The sequence below is a fragment of the Pseudorca crassidens genome, chromosome 15 (genome assembly GCF_039906515.1).
Source record: "Pseudorca crassidens isolate mPseCra1 chromosome 15, mPseCra1.hap1, whole genome shotgun sequence".
Classification (NCBI taxonomy): Eukaryota; Metazoa; Chordata; class Mammalia; order Artiodactyla; family Delphinidae; genus Pseudorca; species Pseudorca crassidens.
The window spans coordinates 72767215-72786915 of NC_090310.1; positions in this window are offsets into that span (position 1 = coordinate 72767215).

The window sequence follows — 19701 nt, forward strand, 5'->3', positions numbered from 1 at the left end:
CATACATAGAAGAAGCACTAAATTCATTAACTTGAGCTGTCTGGTTTTCTTTAATGAACAGTAATCTTTAGATGTTCCAGCTATCTGTTTTTTGTTGCAAAACTCCTATATATCCTGGCTCCTCCCTTGCCTCTTCAGTCCCTCAGAGCTATCTGAGAGGCTGTTTTCCAGGCTTAAGTCCTCAGTTTTGCCTCCCAAATAAAACATAATTCTCAACTTTTAGGTTGCGCTTTTTTTTTTCAGCAGACAGCTCCAAACTCCCAAGCCAAAAGATAAGCCTGAACAGGCTGGAAAAAACTGAGGAAACTATGAAGCTGCAGGCTGGTCAGAGGGGCCTCTTGTCCTTAGAAGTACCCCATAAAGTGGCCGCACACTGCCTTGGGGGTCCACCTATGCTTTTAGAGCTAGCCTCATCTGTCACTTACTGTGTAACCTTGGCCTCATACCCTGAACCTGGCAGAGGGGTGGGGGAGATTACAGGGCTTGTGTGTGTCCGCTTTCTGGAAAAGTCCCAACTTGAATGCTCCTAAAGAACACTAGCCCAGGGCTTCCCGGGTGGCTCAGTGGTTAAGAATCTGCCTGCCAAGGCAAGGGACACGGGTCCGTGCCCTGGTCCGGGAAGATCCCACATGCAGTGGAGCAACTAAGCCCATGTGTCACAACTACTGAGCCTGCGCTCTAGAGCCTGCAAGCCACAACTACAGAGCCTGCGTGCTGCAACTACTGAAGCCTGTGCGCCTTGAGCCCATGCTCCACAACAAGAGAAGCCACCGCAATGAGAAGCCCATGCACTGCAATGAAGAGTAGCCCCAGCTCGCCGCAACTAGAGAAAGCCCGCGTGCAGCAGCGTAGACCCAACACAGCCAAAAAATAAATAAAATAAAGAAATACAAAAAAAATTAAAAAAAAAAAAAGAACACTAGCCCATTCTTTTTTAGAAAGCTTCAACATTTACATATAAATTGCTACCTAGTGGCTCTGCCCTCCTTTATCTTAGCTCCAGGTTCTAATGAGCTGGAAAAATGGTCCTGTGCCAAGGAATAATGAAGCTCCCAGGCTGAAGAAGGAAGACAGTGTAGTTCTTCCCTCACTGTGCCGCGGGAAGGCAAGGCGGGGTGGGGGGGGGGGGGGAGCACGACGCCCCCTCCCCACTGGGACAGGCGCCCTACTGTCCCAAAGGAAGGAAAAAAAATTTTGTAACAGTTTGAAACACGGTGGAAAATCAAGCACGAATGTGAAATCCACTACACAATTTGTGAAAAGCAAGTAATAATTCTATTTGTTCTGCCCGATGTACACATCGCAAATTTTTTATCCAGACAGGACTAAAAATAAAGATGAACCAGGAGCGCCATCTGGGGTGAGAGGTGTCACTACCTCTGCCGCTCAACAGAGGTTCTTAAATGGGGCAGATAGAATTTGGGGGCGGGGGGGTGGGGGTCTGTGGCTGAAAAAAAACCACCTCTTTATTTTCTCCCACTTCTAACTGCAGTTTAGTACTTCCTTCTTTTTATTATCATTATTATAAACTATTTCCCTTTTATTTCTTTTGATATAACAATTAGGACGTTACAATAATTATTTATAATTATTTGCATAGTAGGTAATATAATCTATAAATTTTTATTTCAGGATAATATAAGGTGGTTACAAAAAATTTTAAAAAGGGAACATCAGATATGATGGGATTGAGATGTGCTGTTACAGGTATTAATCTGTGTTTTTAACATTGCAAATGATCTTCCCCTAATACGTCCCTCATTGTTCTCTGTCTATGGTGTCTTCCAATGAACTGAGCCTTGATTTTTGATGTGGTCAAATGTAATTTTTCCCATCATATTTTGTGGTTGTTACAACTTTTTTAAGAAATCCTCCTGAAATCCAACAATAAATGGATCTTCTGTTATGTTATTTTCTTCTAATAATAGCTTTGCCTTTCATCAGGGGCTAATTTTTTGTAGTACTTCCTTCTACTATAAATGCGGGCAACAAATCAGTACCTGTGACTTTGTCACCAACAGAAATCATCCATATTTTCATATCCTATTACAGTTGTTGCTGGTATCTCAAAATGCCATTTATGTTCACCACCATTTCAAAATGTAAGTTATCAGGCCCACGACAAGATCTTGTCATTTAATATGCTAATGAAGAAGCACTGTGGTAGCCAAGCGGCTCCTGGAAAATAAAGTTCTATGCAGCATTTGCTGATTCCCACGGTGTAAATACTCCTACCATTGCCAATTTCGAGGATGGCTGTGTTTAAAGACTGGTTTGCAAATTTCCTGAAAATTTAACAGTTAGAAGCAGGGACAAGATGGTTCCAGCACACCCTTGGCACAGAAGTGGATTTTCCTGGGCCTGCCTGCCTCCCTCCTTGTATGTACCTCTCTTTCCTAAAACCCTCGGTGGCCTCCGGTATGATGATGTTAATAATAACAATAATAGATTTTTAAAATATACATTAAATCCTTACTCTGTACCTGGTATATTCATAAGCACATAACATGACATATCATTTCATCTACCAACGATCCTATAAGGCAGATATGATTGGAGTGGTTCTCAATGGGGTGGGGGGAGGGGGGATTTTCACCCCCTAGATACAGCTGGCCATATCTGGAGACACTCTTGATTGTCATAACTGGGTTTGCTACTGGCACCTAGTGGGTAGATGCTGCTAAACATTCTACAATGCACAGGACACACACACAAAACTCAACATAGAATCATCTAGCCCCAGATGTCAATAGTGCTGAGGTTGAGAAATCCTGTATTACTGTTAATCCCATTTTAGAGATGGGAAAACTGCAGAGAGATGAATTTGCCCAAGTTCACAGACCTAACACATTGTAAGTTCTCAGTAAAGACGAGCTCCTACTCCCTGACTTTCCCTCACCAGATGTAGGGAGAGGAGCTTCCTGGAAAGAAGGCAGCCTGCTGGGGTTAGTCTTGGCGACGTGTGCCTCATGGAGGCTCAGGCACTACACGCTGGAGGATCCAACCTCAGCCACTTCTAAAGAATGAGAAGGAGACTTGGCCCCAGAAATGATTTCCGAGGTGTGTCAACCAGGTGGTCCATTGGGCTGGCGGCAAAATGTGTTTAAGACAATAAAATGGAAAGGGGAAGTGAGGATTGCTCTTCCACAAATATTTATTAAGCACCTACTAGTACCAACACTATCTGGGTGCTGGGGATAGTGTAGGAAACAAAGCAAAAATGGCTCTCATGTAGCGTACAATCTGGTGGAGGGGACAGGAAAGCAAATTAAAAATGGGTTAAAATAGGGAATTCCCTAGCAGTCCAGTGGTTAGGACTCCGCATTTTCACTGCCAAGGGCGCAGGTTCAATCCCTGGCTGAGGAACTAAGATCCTACACGCTGCGCAGCGCGTCCAAAAAAAAAAAAATGATTAAAATAATTTAAATAGATGCTGTGAAAGAAGCAAGTGAAGGGCTGTGAAAAATAAATTTAGGGGGACTTTCTTTAGATATGGTGGCCCAGGAGGAGTTCCCCAAAGACGTGAGATGTGAGCTAAGACCTGGAGGATGAGAAGCCAGCCACGGAAAGAGAGGGGAGAAGGAGGAAGAACAGGAGAGACTAGCAGGGCAGGTGATGGGGGTCTGAGGAGGAAAAGTGGTGGATAAATTCTAGTCATCAAAAGGAGGTCACTGGGCTTCCCTGGTGGCACAGTGGTTGAGAGTTCGCCTGTTGATGCAGGGGACACGGGTTCATGCCCCGGTCCGGGAAGATCCCACATGCCGCGGAGCAGCTGGGCCCGTGAGCCATGGCCGCTGAGCCTGCACGTCCGGAGCCTGTGCTCCGCAGCGGGAGAGGCCACAGCAGTGAGAGGCCCACGTACAGCAAAAAAAAAAAAAAAAGGAGGTCACTGTGACTGGAGCACAGAGGAGAGAGGGGAGGAGAAATTCAGGACCTAAGAGGTCGGCAGGGGCCATTCCACTCTGGGCTTTGTAGGATTCTGTCCCATCCACCCTTGTGTGTACAACAGCTAGAATAGGTGTGACAAAAATTAAGCCCCAGGCTAGGAGGGCTGGACTAGTGAGTAGACCTGGGAGTGGGGGGGACCTGTAGGTACCTAGATGGACGTCTGGCCCCTCTTCTGCTCCCTCCACCCATGTCCCTTAACCCAACACTTCTGCTGAACCAAGATTCCTAGATGCCAAGACCCAGGACCCTAAACTGATGAGTGAGTGTGTGTGTGTGTGTGTGTACAATAATGACAATGGTCAAATAATCAAATGACATTGGGGGAATCTTCAGCTCCAAGGTCATTCACACCTGGGGAACCAACACACCTCTTACCTGACAAAGTTGCATTAATAACTAGTCATTTGGGGGGCTTCCCTGGTGGCGCAATGGTTAAGAATCTGCCTGCCAATGAAGGGGACATGGGTTCGAGCCCTGGTCTGGGAAGATCCCACATGCCACAGAGCAACTAAGCCCGTGTGCCACAACTACTGAGACTGCGCTCTAGAGCCCGCAAGCCACAACTACTGAGCCCACACGCCTAGAGCCCGTGTTCCGCAACAAGAGAAGCCACTGCAATGAGAAGCCCGCACACCGCAATGAAGAGTAGCCCCCGCTCGCCTCAACTAGAGAAAGCCCACGTGCAGCAACGAAGACCCAATGCAGCCAAAAATAAAATAAATGAAATAAATTAATTAAAATAATAATAACTAGTCATTTGGGGAGCTGCAGCCCACTGATGCCTAATCACCCCACTACTGAACAGCAATGGATGGGCTGGTGCTTGAGAGCTGGATAAGCTTTGCTGAGCAGGTTAACAGATCCAGTACCAAGCTCTGTGTACAGAAGCCCAGAGTTCTGGTACAGGGAGGCTCAGCTCAGAGGGCAGGGGATGGCAGGAAGTTGAGGAGACAGGGAGGTAGAGGAGGAAAGGAAACAGATACCAAGAGTACACTCAGTCTGTGCCAGCTGCTATGTAAAGCTTCACTCTACATACATTATCTTGTTTGGTCCTTCCAACAACCCGTATGGTGGGGGAGGGTACCATTTTCCACTCAAGGACTTTAGACCCAGACAGGGCCAGGACTGGAATCCAGGTCTCTCTTTTCCTTACGGAAATGCCCACCCAAAGTGTGGATTATACCACCAACGGTTCAAGGAGCCACTTTGTCCACTCAGGACATAAATAAGTGAGCAAGGAAGCCATCCATGTGCCCAAGACAAATATGGCTCTGATGTGGGGAAGTAATGCTAAACAGGAGAACTTGCTGGAACTCTCCTGAAACAGTGAACGCCCAGAGAGGGGCAAAGATGCTGGGAATTGGGGACTCATTTCACTGCGTAAAGGGGACAATGTTTTTGAAACTATCAAGTGGATCCGTCTATTTTGCATCCCCATAATCATGATGTTATGTGTCCCTTCACCCCACCCCACCCCCGCCCCATTCAATCAAAGGCATGTATTACCTTAAAAGGAGTGCAGACACCACCTGAAATAAAGAGGTCATAGTTTGGCTTTGAGTCTGTCTAGAGACGGTAGTCTTAAAATCTGGCCATGGGAGGAAAAAAAAAATAGAGTTTCTTAAGTCCAGAATCTTCCTTTTACATAACAAGGGCAAAGCCTAAATCTGGAGTTTATTATGAGCAATCAGGAGATGGGATTCAGGAAAAGAGGTCAGGAAAGTGCCCACCCCACGAGAAGAAGGTGATCTCTTCCAGAGCTGGAGGTGGACCCAAGGAAGGAGGGAGACTTGGAAACAACGCGAATAGGAGAAAGACACTGACTGGGCCTCAGGGACCTAGTGCCCCCACCTCTCTCACCCCAAAATGGGAAGGTAAGAAACTAGCAACCCCAGTAGGTAAGGGGATAAGGACAGATCAGAGGGAGTTTTGCTGTGTTGAGGCTCTAAGAGGAGACTGTGCCTCAGGATACCCCCATGCCCACCTGGAGCAGCTAAGATGGTGGAGAAAGGTGGGGTAGCCATCAGGATTTAGTCACAGAAATTAGAGCCTCTGCAAGTGCTATGGGAATAAGATGTTTCATATTGTAAGGACTTACACAGGTGTGGGAGGACTTGGGGAAGGGAAGGAAATGAGAGGGGCAGAGAAAGAGGCGCTATTGTGTCTGCTGGAAACACTGACATGAGTGTTGCGGTGCACAGCAGAGCCTACAGGGTAATCCAAGAAGCTGTTCCTGTCTGCCAAAGGGAGCCCACAAAGGGGGGCCTCATTGTGGAGAAGTGGTGGCAAAGGAGATGGAGAAAGGAGGATAGACTTGAGAGATGCTTGGAGGTAGGATTGAAAGATGAGTAATGGAAAGGAGAGGGGCCACAGAAGAGCCCAGATCTCTGGCTTGAGCCCGAGTGGACTGAGTGCAACCTACCAAGATGGGGATGACAAAGAGGCTGCAACAGGACCAAGACAAAGGTGAGACGAATGAGGTACTGCCTCGGGCACCAGCTACAAGGGCATGCCAAAAACTCAGTAATCAAGACAAATAATGTTCTAGTGCAATATTTTTTTAATCAAAATAAATGCCAAAAAAAATCCATGATGAACAAGATCAGTACTACTGATTTTTCCTTTGCCTCAGGCTTCAATATGGCTTGGCACTGTTACTGATCCTGTCTAGATTTTAAATTCTGATATCTTTTTCATGGTGGATTTTTTTTGCATTTATTCCTTTTTTTTTTAAATTGGGGCACAGTTGTTTTACAATGTTGTGTTAGTTTCTACTGTATGGTGAAGTGAGGTAGAGTTCCCTGTGCTATATAGCAGGCTCTTATTAGCTATCTATTTTATACATATTACTGTATAGATGTCAACCCCAATCTCCCAATTCATCCCACCCCCCCTTCATTCCTTCTTTTTTAAATATTGCGTTAAAATATTATTTGATGGCCATGTTTTTTGGTGCCCCCTTAAATGTTGAGCCTGGCACGAAGGCCTCACTCTCACCCTAGTCCCAGTCCTAAGGAGTAGGACTGAGAAGAGGGGGTAAACTAAGATTCAGTCTTGGATATATGCAGAGGTTAAATGAGATGGCAGATGTTAAGTGCCTGGACCACAGGAGGTCTCTATGGGTGCCTGGCTTGAAGTCACCAGGCCTTACTATTTCAAGGCATGCCAGCTGCCAACACCTGCATTTCCTGCCTGAGAACTGTCTTGGCCACCAAGTGAAATAGGCCAGAAGCACTGGGTAATTAACACCCCTGCAGCAGCCCTCAACCAATGATCCACAAGAGTGTAAATACCCCCACTCCTTCACCCCCCAATGGGGTAATTTTGAAGTGTATATGCTACACCATTTCCAGAGTCCCCAGGTGAGACTAAGCTCCATTGTCCACAATGTAACTGGCTTGATAATACACCTCTAAGCTCTGTCCCTTCCCCACCTCGCTTCCCTTCCCTCCTGGTGTTTCCCAGGATCGCCTCCCAAGTAAACTCCATGGACTCAAATCCTCGTCTCAGAGCCTGCTTCAAGATCCACATGTGTCCTTTCTTCCCTTACCCTCTTCTCTGTGGAATCATGGAATGTTCTGCATATACTTGGAAGTCCGAGCCTGCCCCCAAAGAGAGACCCCTGACTTCCACACTCCCCCGGGAGGGAAGTCAGTAGGGGGGTAATTGCCAGCCAGCGCTGGGAGGCCTGGATCTGAAATGGGTTCCACTGTGTTTCTGTAATCTCTGCACCTTGAGTGGAAAAATAATTGGCAGACACCTTTCCTGGCCATTAATTTTTCATAGCCAACACTGAGCCCTTGGGGCAAAAACTGATTGTCTGCTGTTACTGCCAGCCTGGCCCTGAATTCATAACAAGAAGCATGACTCTCCCCCTCACCCTCTTTACAGACAACCTCTCTTCTCCCATGGTTCCATCTCCCACCCACCCACAGATCCCAAGAGCGGCCAGAGAGGGCTATTGGTGAAGACTAAAGACAAGAAATGACCTGCAATCCAGGGGGCCTAAGGGATTGAGTCAAAAGTCATCGAAGGTGGAGACTTTATGCTTCCTTTTTAGGAAAAAGTTTTTCAGCATCCATGCTTTTTCCCATGATCTCCATTCACACTTGCAACAACCTTATGCAGTAGGTAGGATTATCACGCCCATTTTACAGATGAAGAGGCTCAGAGAAGGGAAGTATGTTAACTTAGGTGACAAAGACTCTCTCCTTGACCAAACTTTAACCTCTGAACTCTCTTCCCAGCTAGGGTCCGATTTCGAAGCTTCTGTGTTCATCTCTGCTAATATGTACAATTTTTGCAAGAATCCTGCTAAGGTGGTTTCACCAGAGTTCCCCACCCTTGATATCTGAACACAGTCAATATTTAATCAGGTTCCTCATCTTCTACCATCCCCCAGGTGATGACAAATCCCCCTGGCCCGCCTTCAGCAAGAATCCTTTTCGGTTGGTTTAACCAGAATCGCCCCTTACTCCTGATGTTTCCTCTTGATAATTTTCTATCTGTCAACCTGACACGCCATGCTCTTTGGCTATAAATTACTTGTTTTCCTTATTGTATTCGGAGTTGAGCTAAATGTCTCTCCCTACCACAAAACCCCAATGCAGCAGCCCCTACACTTATCTCAATTTTCCCCCCTGAATTGAGTCTGCTTTCCCGTTTTTTAAGAAGGGTGGTGAATAATTTTTTTCCTTAACACATTTCTTTAATTTTTTCCCTTTCTTTCTTAGTCACAGGATTTGGACCCAGGTCTGTTTGACTCCAAAGGCCATTCTCTTCCCAGTGTCATATGCCGTTTTTCCAGAGCACCTACTATGCACCAGGCCCTATGCTGAGCCCAAAGGAGGACAAAGGTGAGTAGGAGACATTGCTTCCCTCTAAGAGAGAGAAATTAAAACCTCCCCATTCTGCCCATTCCCTACCCCAGGGGTCAGCCTGGGGGCTTGAGCCTTAGAAGGGCAGATCGGAGTAGGTGCAACAGAGATTTAACCCACAAAGCCGAAGTATGCACTGCCCCACCCTTTACAGAAAACATTTGCTGACCTCTGGTCTACCGGGCTGTGCACTGCAGATGCACCACCTTAACTACTGCTCAACTCAACTCTACAGCTTCATCCTATAGTTATGTCCATTCTACAGATGAGGAATAAGGCTCAGAGGCACAAGATGACTTGGCACACTGCCAGAAAGGTGAAATTTGGATAATTCCAAAGCCCTCCACCTTTTCCTTTTAGGCACTCCTCCAAGTCACATCCAAAACATTGGCGGCCAAAGTTTTGAAACACTGACATTCACTCTTGAAACAGCCCACAACCCCTACCAGGACTGCGCCACTGGGCCAGTCCCCTGACCTCCACCCTCCCCACCTCCAGACATCTGCCAGGCTGCTCCTACAGCTGAAGCCCATCTGGTCTCCAGCCTTGTATCATGCTTTTCTCCAGCTAGTACCCAAAATCTGAGGCCCCGAGTAATTATTCCTACTGGTTTTATTATTGAACTTTTTATGAGAAGGGCAGAGCAACAATCACTGGGGTTGGCATGTCAAGGTGGAGCTAGCGAAGGCAGGGAAGGGGTGGGGGGACTGGAGTGTGCTGCATGACAAAAGCGCCCAGATCAGTTCACAAGAAACCGTACATCAATCCATTCTTATCAGGGAAAGATACCTTGAAAACGGAATTGCAAGGGGAGGAAGTCGACATGCCCGTGGCAGATGCCGAGCTAGCTGCTTCGTCTTCTCAACACTCACCCCCACAGCCAAGGTTGCAGTGCTGGCGACACCTGCGCCTCTCTGCCCCAGGGCTTGATTTCTGGCTGTAGGAGACAGCTGGCCACTTGGGCAAGCTGGAAGTGGCAGGGCGTGAACGCTCCTGGAAGCAGCCCTCCTCCAACACGGCTGGCCAGCTGATGTACCGCTGTGAAACCTCTCAGTTGCGCAAAGGCCATTCTCTTCGCCAGTTTGAGGTGTGTGGTCTGCACCGGCTCCCAGAGTCCTCAGGGGACTCCGCAGCATTTGGTATCTTCCCGGACCAGGGCTCGAACTCCGAGTTCTCAACCACTGCGCCACCAGGAAAGTCCCCTAGTGGACTATTACAGTGAGACACTGCAGGGCACAGCGGCCCCTTCAGGCCTGGAGGGCCAGTACTCATTTTTGGCAGGGTGAGTAGGAAGCTCAGGTAGGGGGGGTGGGGTGCAGGGCAACGGGGAGAGGCTTAACCTAGGCTGTCTGGAAACAGTACAGTTGGTAGGAAGCACTTGATGGTCTTGGTCTTGTTACATGTCTTTTTTTTTTAATCATTTTTATTGATATATAATCTATGTACAAATACACCCATTTTAAGTATCCATTTCAATGAGTTTTGGTAAATGCATACGTTTGTGTACACACCACCACAGTCATGACATGGAACATTTCCCTCACTCCAGAAAGTTCCTTCCTGCCCCTCTGCAGTCAATCCTCCCCTCCAAACACCAGGCCCCACAACCTGTCCCTTTAGTTCTGCCTTTTCCAGAACATCATATAAGTGAATTCACACAGCATGTAGATTTTTGAGTCCAGCTCCTTCCACATAGTATAATGCATTAATCCACATTGTTCCTTTTTATTGCTGAGTAGTATTCTATTTTGTGAATCTGTTTATCCATTCACCTGGGCTGTTTGTAGTTTGGAGCTATTATGGGCAGAGCTGCTGTGAACATTCACGTACAAGATTTTCCCAGTTTTGGCAAAGATTTTCATTCATTTAGTTACCAAGTAATGCATGAATACACTCTTCCTCTTATCAAAATAATACACAAGTAGGGCCAAAAGAACGACTCCCTTGCACCTTGCACTGACAATGCTTCTCAAACTTGAATGCGCACACGAATCCCCCGGGAATCTTGTTAAAATGCCTGTTATGATTCAGTAGGTCTGGGATGGGGTCTGAGATCCTGCCTGTCTAACACGCTCTCAGGGAATGCTGATGGGAGGGAGGTCCACAGACCACGCTTTGAGTAGTAAGACCCCAGACCAGTATTTCCCGAGCATGGTCACTTGACCATCTGCTTTACAATCACGCAGGAGGATGTTAAACATGCAGATTCCCAGGTTCTGCCCCATACGCACTGACCCCAGCTCTGAGGGATGGAGCCTGCATAGCTTTGAGTTGAAATCATGCTGGCTAGTGTCCACGGACCACTGCTTTGGGACTCGTTTTTGGAGGTCCTGACTGGGTCTGTTTTCACAGCGGTTATGTCCCCTGAGCCTCGCAGAGTGCCGAGACCAAACAAGATGCCTTTAAAAAGACTTACTTCCCCTCCCTCTGCTAGGAGGTGGATTTCGTGCGCTGGGCACACCCCTGGATGCTCTCCAGCACGTTCCACTCAAATTCTCTGCCCTACGACGTTAGAGGGCCACCATGCGGTGTAGCTTTTGCTGCCAGGGTAAGAGCTGTAGTGATAAGCATGAGCACTGACGAGGCAATCAGCTTCAGCTTAAATTTTTCCAAATAACAGCATGTGGAACTAATGATGGGTAAAATGTCTGCAAGCCAAGCTCAGTGCCAGGTGGAAGAACAGAAACCTACATGCAGTGGCCTCGGGGAACATCTGTGAGGGGACCCAGCACTGCCTCTCATGGGACTCTGACGGGCTTGGAGCCCACAGCACTGGCTGAAGTCTGCTGTGGGTTCTGTAGTCATTCTTTTCAGATTTCCTCCACGGTCTCGTGCTCTTCACCTGACACATGGCCAACTCAGACCTTTCTCATTGGCACTTCTGCCTCCCGGCTGCCCCAGAAATTGGAGCAATGATTCTGAGTCCACCTGCCTATGAGCACTGGATTTCCATCCTGCTGCCTAGCCTGCTTCCATTCACAAGACAAACATTTTTTGCCACAGCGGGGTATTCCAGGAGCTTCTCAATCCCCATTTGGTTCTGCACAGCAAGAGAGGCAGGGCTGAGTGAGGAATAAGACAGCAGCCGCCACCTATGCCAACAGCGGCCGAAGCTCTTAACTGGCCCAGAGAACAGTACGGTGGCAGCAGCAACGGGCACGTCCAGACAAGCCCAAGGGGGAGAGCTTGGCTCTTAGGGCCGCACCTGAAGAGGACCACAGATGAGTCTCCACACACGAGCAGCCGGCAGCCAAGGTGACAAATGGACTTGAAAGCAGGCCCCAGGAAAGATTTGGCGGAAACTGTAGACATTTAGCCAAAAGAGGGGGCATGAACAGGGAGAGGGTCTGTGTGCTGCCCCCAAACATCTGAAAGACCTATGTGTGGGAAACAGATGTGGTTACTGAACAGCCTCGGAGGCACAATCAGAACCAGCCGGTAGACAGTTCAAGGCAGCAACTTTTTTACTTTCTACAAAGAATTTAATCACAGTGCAAGCTGTCCAAGAATGGACTTGGCTGCCCAGTTAGGCAGTGAACTCTCCATCAGGGGAGGTGTTCAAGTAAGGGCCAGAAAACCTCTGGGTAAGGGCTTGACAATTAGAAGATTTGGATTCAGGGACCTTCAAAGACCTTGTCACTGAGCTTCAAGAGGCGTGGACGAGGCAGCAGGTGGAATTTATCTACCACTGTAATAACAAATAGCCACCAGGTGGCGACAGAGCCACATCTTCCTAGCCAAGGAGCAATTAGCTTACAGAAAACCATTGGGAAGCAAACACAGCAACTAATGGATTCAAATCAACATTCATGGGCAAAAATTATGAATCAAGTCCTCAGTAGACCTTTAGTCCCCAGCAGGATCCAGAGGGCTCCAGGTCAAGTAAGTTACAATTTTCTTTGCGAGAGATTTATTACCTTTTTTTAAAAATTTTTCCATTGAAGTACCACACACATACAGCAAGGTGCACAAGTCATACGCGTACGGCTTAATGAATTGTCCCAAACACAGCACACTGTGTAACTAGCACCCAGCTCAAGAAACAAACTATGACCAGAACGCCAGAAGCCGCCTCTCTAGTCACTCCCCAGACTCCCGGTCCTAACTTCTAACACCATAGCCTAGTTTTGGTTGTTTTTTTCAGTTTCACATACATGGAATCATAGAGTACGGATTCCCGTGCATCTCGCTCAGAGGGCTACATCGTTGTGAGAGCCACTGATTTTGCTGTGAATGGTTGTAATTCCTTCTCATTGCTGTGTGAATAAACCACAACTAATTTGTCCATTCTCCTGTTGATGGCATCTGAGTGATTTCCAATTTGGGGGCTGCTACACATTATGCTGCTATGAATTTCTAGCACATTCCCTAAGGAGAGCAAATGTACATGGTTCTGTCGGGTGTGGGATTGTTAGGTCATGGGGTAAGCACTAGCAGGTTTCCCCTTTAGTGGACCCTACCAGCCAGTCTTCCAAAGCAACTGTATTAAGTTGCATCCCTACTGACAATGTATGAGAATTCTGGTGTCTCCATAGGCACCCCAGCCTTCTCCCTCTGTCTAGATAAGTTTGGGTGGAGGAAGTGTGGGATCTGGAGTGGACATCTCTGCGCACCTCTCAGCCCTCAGAGTGGGTGAGTGTATGGGCAACACGAGTGGGTGAGCACAAGCCAGAAGGAGGAAGATTCCATCCCACCAGCATGTCCCAGTGAGCCCTTCAGCGCGGGTATCTGCTGGATGGACAGCCTCAGTTCCTGGGCTCTGAACAGTTACCACGCTGAGCACTTACTGTGGGCCCGGCACTTTCCTCCATACTGGGGATACAGCAGTGAAGAGACAGACGACATCCCCGTGCTAATGACTCTTATGCTCTAGTGAGGGTGGGGAGAGAGTAAATAAATACATGTTACGTGGTGAAAGTTTGAGAAAGAAAAATACAACAGGGTAAGAAAGTACAGGGAGGGATGCTGGTTTAAAGTGGGTGATCACTGTATCACCTCACACCTGTCAGAATGGCTATGATCAAAAAGTGAGGATACGGGGAGAAGGTGGGAGTGTAAATTGGTGCAGCCACTATGGAAACAATGTGGAGGTTCTTTAAAAAATTAAAAATAGACTTATTATGTGATCCAGCAATTCCACTTCTGGGTATACAGCATATCCAAAAGAAATGAAAGTGCTGTCTCAAAGAGATAACTGTACTCTCATGTTCACTGCAGCATTATTCACAGTAGCCAACACATAGAAACAACTTAAGTGTTCATCAACAAAAGAATGGATAAAGAAAACGTACGGGGGCTTCCCTGGTAGGACAGTGGTTGAGAATCTGCCTGCCAATGCAGGGGACATGGGTTCGAGCCCTGGTCTGGGAAGATCCCACATGCCACGGAGCAAGTAGGCCCTTGAGCCACAACTACTGAGCCTGCGCGTCTGGAGCCTGTGCTCCGCAACAAGAGAGGCCGCGATAGTGAGAGGCCTGCGCACCGCGATGTAGAGTGGCCCCCGCTTGGCGCAACTAGAGAAAGCCCTCGCAGAGAAACGAAGACCCAACACAGCCAAAAGTAAATAAAATTAATTAATTAAAAAAAAAAAAAAGAAAAGAAAACGTGGGGAGGGACCTCCCTGGCAGTCCAGTGGTTAAGACTCTGCACTTCCACTGCAGGGGCGCAGGTTCAATCCCTGGTCGGGGAACTAAGATCCTACGTGCCTCACTGCGTGGCCAAAAAGAAAAAAAATGTGAGGAATGTGATATATACACACACACAATGGAATGTTATTCAGCCATTAAAAAAGAAGGAAACCCTGCCTTTTGCTACAACATAGGTGGACCTTGAGGGCATTACACTAAGCCAAGTAAGTCAGACAGAAAAAGACAAATACTGCGTGTTCACACTTATACACAGAGACCAAAAAAGTCGAACTTATAGAAACAGAGTAGAATACTGGTTGCCAGGGGCTGGGGAGTGGGAGAAATTGGGAGATGTAGGTCAAACGGTACAAACTCCCAGCTCTAAAATGAATAAGCTCTGGGGAACCTCATATACAGCATGGTGACTATAATTAATAATTAACAATACTGTATTAACAACCTAAAAGTTGTTAAGAGAGTAGACTTTAAAAATTATCACCACACACATTCCCCAAAAATTGTCACTATGTGAGGAGATGGAGGTGTTAACCAACCTCATTTTTTTGTTTGTTTTTAATTTACTTCATTTGTCCCCAGTTTTCTTGAGATATAATTGACATACATCACTGTAGAAGTTTAAGATGTACAACATAATGTTTTGGCTTACATATATTGCGAAATGATTACTATAATAAGTTTATTTAGTATCCATCACCTAATAAAGGTACAAGAAAAAGAAAAAGAAAAGGAAAAAAATGTTTTGTCCTTGTGATAAGAACTCTCAGGATCTACTGTCTTAACTACTTTCCTACATATCACACAGCAGTGTTCGTTCTATTCATTATGTTGTGTATTACATCCCTAGTGCTTATCTTATAACTAGAAGTTTGTACCTTTTTTTAACACCTTTATTGGCGTATAATTGCTTTACAATGGTGTGTAGGTTTCTGCTTTGTAACAGTGAATCAGTTATACATATACATATGTTCCCATATCTCTTCCCTCTTGTGTCTCCCTCCCTCCCACCCTCCCTATCCCACCCCTCTAGGTGGTCACAAAGCACCGAGCTGATCTCCCTGTGCTATGCGGCTGCTTCCCACTAGCTATCTATTTTTTACATTTGGTAGTGTATATATGTCCATGCCACTGTCTCACTTTGTCACAGCTTACCCTTCCTCCTCCCCGTGTCCTCAAGTCCATTCTCTAGTAGGTCTGTGTCTTTATTCCCGTCTTACCCCTAGGTTCTTTATGACATTTTTTTTTCTTAGATTCCATATATATGTGTTAGCATACGGTATTTGTCTTTCTCTTTCTGACTTACTTCACTCTGTATGACAGACTCTAGGTCCATCCACCTCACTACAAATAACTCAATTTCTTTTCCTTTTATGGCTGAGTAATATTGCATTGTATATATGTGCCACATCTTCTTTATCTATTCATCCAATGATGGACACTTAGGTTGCTTCCATCTCCTGGCTATTGTAAATAGAGCTACAATGAACATTTTGGTACATGACTTTTTTTGAATTATGTTTTTTTCAGGGTATATGCCCAATAGTGGGATTGCTGGGTCATACAGTAGTTCTATTTGTAGTTTTTTAAGGAACCTCCATACTGTTCTCCATAGTGGCTGTACCAATTCACATTCCCACCAACAGTGCAAGAGTGTTCCCTTTTCTCCACACTCTCTCCAGCATTTATTGTTTCTAGATTTTGTGATGATGGCCATTCTGACTGGTGTGAGATGATATCTCATTGTAGTTTTGATTTGCCTTTCTCTAATGATTAATGATGTTGAGCATTCTTTCATGTGTTTGTTGGCAATCTGTATATCTCCTTTGGAGAAATGTCTATTTAGGTCTTCTGCCCATTTTTGGATTGGGTTGTTTGTTTTTTTGTTATTGAGCTGCATGAGCTGCTTGTGAATTTTAGAGATTAATCCTTTGTCAGTTGCTTCGTTTGCAAATATTTTCTCCCATTCTGAGGGTTGTCTTTTGGTCTTGTTTATGATTTCCTTTGCTGTGCAGAAGCTTTTAAGTTTCATTAGGTCCCATTTGTTTATTTTTGTTTTTATTTCCATTTCTCTAGGAGGTGGGTCAAAAAGGATCTTGCTGTGATTTATGTCATAGAGTGTTCTGCCTATGTTTTCTTCTAAGAGTTTGATAGTTTCTGGCCTTACATTTAGGTCTTAACTAACCTTATTGTGGTAATCGTTTTGCAACATATACATGTATCAAATCATCACATTTTACATCTTAAACTTACATGTGTTATATGTCAATAGTATCTCAATAAAACTGGGAAAAAATAAAATAAAGTGAGTGGTTAGAGGAGTGATAAGGTGATTTTGAGCAGAAACCAGAAATGAGGGAACAAACCATTGGAAAAGAGAGCTCCAGATACTGGGAGACAGTCAGGGCAAAGGCCCTGTGGTGGGTGGGTGCTTGGCACATTCAAGGCACAGTAAGAAGCAAGTGGGAGGAGGAGTAAGGAATGCTAGGAGAGGATTAGCGGGGACATGATTGGGTAGGACTCACCACCACGGATGCTCAAAGACAACCACAAACCCAACCCTTACACACATATACGTTCATATATAGGGTTGAGGCTTGGGGTGATTGTCGTTGTTTATAAGAATAGGGTCAGGGCTTCCCTGGTGGTGCAGTGGTTGAGAGTCCGCCTGCCGATGCAGGGGACACGGGTTCGTGCCCCGGTCGAGGAAGATCCCACGTGCCGCGGAGCGGCTGGGCCCGTGTGAGAGGCCCACATACAGAAAAAAAAAAAAAAAAAAGAATAGAGTCATGCATATATTAAAACTAGCCTTTCTCACTTAACAACATACCACAGGCATCTTTAAAGTCCCTAACATGGACCAGGGGTAGGCAAACTTTTTCTGTGAAGAACCAATTAGTGTATATCTTGGGCTTTGCGGGCAGTCTCTGCTACTCAATATCGCTGTTGTGGCTTAAGAGCAGACACTAGGTAAGTAAGAGGGTGTGGCGGTGCTCTAACAGAATTTTATTTACAAAACCCGAAAGCAGGCCTGATTTGGTCTGGGGCCATAGCTTGCCACAGTCATTGCACTCCACCCTCTTGAGTTGCCATGTTTTCCCAAAATCCATTCAAATTGACAGCCTCTGGAATGATAAATTTTTCAAACATAAGACAGCCTATCAGAATCCAGCTTACATCACTTCAAAGCTTGGGAAATACTTTTGGTTTCCAAAAGTAAGAATACCCACTGGATTGAAAATCACAACTATGCCCTGCTCCAGACTATACTTTACAATCTGGGTAATTATGGATTTGAAGTTATTAACTCTCTTCTGTATCAGATTGAGGCTTCTCTCCCTCTCTTTCTGACAGACTCCTGTCAGCACTCCACAACTTTCAAATGAGCAGTGACCTTTATCTGCCACCATGTTTATAGACACTTCAGACACCGCCACATGCTGTACATCCATCATTTCTCCTTTGAGTTGTTCTTCCAAAATATCAACAGAGGTGAGTTAGATTATCAGCAAGACTCCACAGAAAGCTGATGACCCAACACTCCCTTCAATGATGCTACTTGAGACTGTTTCCTCTTAGGCAATTCAAATTTTTTGTTAAGAGTAGTCAGTGGGTGGTACTTCCCTGGCAGTCTAGTGCTTCCACTGCAGGGGACATGATTGCAATTCCTGGTCGGGGAACTAAGATCCTGCATGCTGCTGCGCGACCAAAAAAAAAAAAAAAAGAGTAGTCACTGGGCTCTGGAGAAAGAGAGGTGAGAGAGTGTGGAGGACATCAGCTACATCTTTCTCTTTGGGCAAATGAACTGAAAGGAGAGAGGAGGTGACACCCCACTCCCCATATGCTTCTAAGTACCACCCCATTACCTTCCCAAAAGGAATGTTCAGAGTGGCATTTCCTGGTTCACCTCTTGCCAACAATGAATTTTTGCGCGGCTTGTGGGATCTTAGTTCCGCAACCAGAGATCAAACCTGTGCGCTAAGGCAGTGAAAGCATGGAGTTCTAACCACTGGACAGCCAGGGAATTCCCCAACAATGAATTTGAACAAACTTTAAAATATTGACAATTCAATGAGTGAAAAAAAGGTTATCCCGTTAATTCTTCTTTCCCTAATTACTATATGCCACACACAACTTTTTTAAGATCCACCTATATATTTTACTTACCTAACTTTAAGCACAGTGTAGCCTCTACCATCAGATGCCAGTTATTAACACTCCCCCTCCCCTAGTCGTGATAGCCAACAGACCCCCAGACTTTGCCAAATGTCCCCTGGTGGGGGCAAAATCGCCCCCTTTCAACAGAACCTGTAGAATATCAAGGTTGCCCCACTCACGAAGAGCTGGAATATACGGAGATACCTAAACAGCCAGTATTATCCCCGTGATGCCATTTCCCCTCAGCTTGTGTGACACCACGCCCTCCAGCTCTCCTTCCCACCTCTCTGGTCACTTCTTCCCAGCACCTTTTCCTGAACTGAAGTTTCAGAGGACTCCAGGGTCTTCTGCTCTCCACTTAAACTTATTCCTCTGTGGTTTTCATCTAGTTCTCCAGCTTTAAATGGCATCTCTAGTGATAAACTCCAAAATGTGCGTTTCTGCCACATAGATAAGATGCCTTCCAAACCAATGGGGGAAGGGATCGCGTTGGGACAACGGACTCTCCACAGTGGGGAGAACATGAGCGTACCTCTGGGGCAGGACTGCCAGGTCTTGCTCAACTTTCTTGGGCCAGAGGCCTTGGCCCTGCTCCTTTCGTCGGTAATTACAGCGAGCGTGAGACTGCCATATACACCTCAATCTATAGGTGGCTCCAGGTGCCAGTGCTCCAAGAAAGACCCATGGAAGGAGAGGTGGACGTACAGGGAGGCGGTGAAGTGAGACCACGATGACGGCTGTGAGACCACGATGACGGCTGTGAGACCAAGAGGGACAGAAGCCAGCAGGGCTGTGCGCGCCCGGCCGGGTCCCCACGACCTCGGAGCGCAAACCTCGTACGCTGTGGAAAAGGGTACCTAATCGACTGTGTCCGAAAGCACCTTCCCCACCAGCCGAGCGTGAGCCGAACGACCCGCGGAGAAAATTCGAGCCTCGTTTCCCGGGACCAATCAGAGACCGCGGCGGCCTATTATGACAACCTCGGGAACCAATGAAAAAAGGGATTCTCCTAGCGCCAGTCCTGGAGAGATCACACAGAGGAACGGTTCGTTTTTTTATTTTAAGTACAAATTAGA